The sequence below is a fragment of the Stegastes partitus genome, unplaced genomic scaffold (assembly GCF_000690725.1).
Source record: "Stegastes partitus isolate 25-593 unplaced genomic scaffold, Stegastes_partitus-1.0.2 Scaffold833, whole genome shotgun sequence".
NCBI classification, from domain to species: domain Eukaryota; kingdom Metazoa; phylum Chordata; class Actinopteri; family Pomacentridae; genus Stegastes; species Stegastes partitus.
In genome coordinates, this window is record NW_007578564.1 from 75,741 (window position 1) to 76,795 (window position 1,055).

Here is a 1,055-nt window from a genome sequence, read left to right on the forward strand (position 1 = left end):
TACCTCCTGGCCAACGTGAAGCAAGAATGAGGGCTTAATGCGATGCAAACGCACATTAAACAATAGGAAAAAGAGAGAAAATGATGTGTGATTTGGTGATTTTCGACTTTCTGATGGTCCTAGAGCTACTCTTCTGTGACTTGATGTTCCTAATTCAAGCTTAAACAACACACCTTAAATAAAGGTGTGTTGTCTTTACCAAAATTAGCCATAAATGACAGCGTTTGTCAAAGCTAAAAGCTGTAAAACCGGAAAGAATTTATGGATTTCCAACTTTCTGATGGTCCTTGAACTACTCATCTGTGATATGCAGTTCCTAATCTAAGTTTGAAATAAAGATATATTTTATCAAAATCACTTTATTCTACATGTGTCATTTGAAAATGTGCCAAAAAAATCAACCCAGAATCCACAGATAAGTCATAAAGGTGTGTTGTCTTTACCAAAAATGGCCAAAATTACGTCATTTATCAAAGCCAGAAACTGTAAAAACAGAAAGAATTAGTGGATTTCCAACTTTCTGATGGTCCTTGAACTACTCATCTGTGATATGCTGTTCCTAATTCAAGCTTAAAACCAAGATATTTAATCAAAATCAGTTTATTCAACGTCTCATTTTTAAATTTGCCAAGAAATCCAGAATCCGCAGATAAAGGTGGGTTGTCTTTAGCAAAATTAGCCAAAAATGACATCATTTGTCAAAGCTAAAAGCTGTAAAAACGGAAAGAATTTATGGATTTCCAACTTTCTGATGGTCCTTGAACTACTCATCTGTGATATGCTGTTCGGATTCGAAGCTTAAATTCAAGATATTTCATTAAAATCAGTTTATTCTACATGTCTCATTTTAAAATTTACCAAAGACCCAAGAAAGGCACCATTTGTCAAAGCTAAAACACAGAAAGAATTAGTGGATTTCCAACTTTCTGATGGTCCTTGAACTACTCATAGGTGATATGATGTTCCTAATCTAAGTTTGAAATCAAGATATTTCATTAAAATCACTTTATTCTACATGTCTCATTTGAAAATGTGCCAAAAAATAAACCCAGAAT

General features: G+C 33.6%; 1 protein-coding gene across 1 annotated transcript in view; it reads left to right on the forward strand.

Moving 5' to 3' along the window:
* LOC103365370 (copine-8) overlaps positions 1–1,055 on the forward strand; it is a 130,886-nt gene that overhangs the window by 46,640 nt on the left and 83,191 nt on the right. The gene's annotated exons all lie outside the window — the stretch shown is intronic.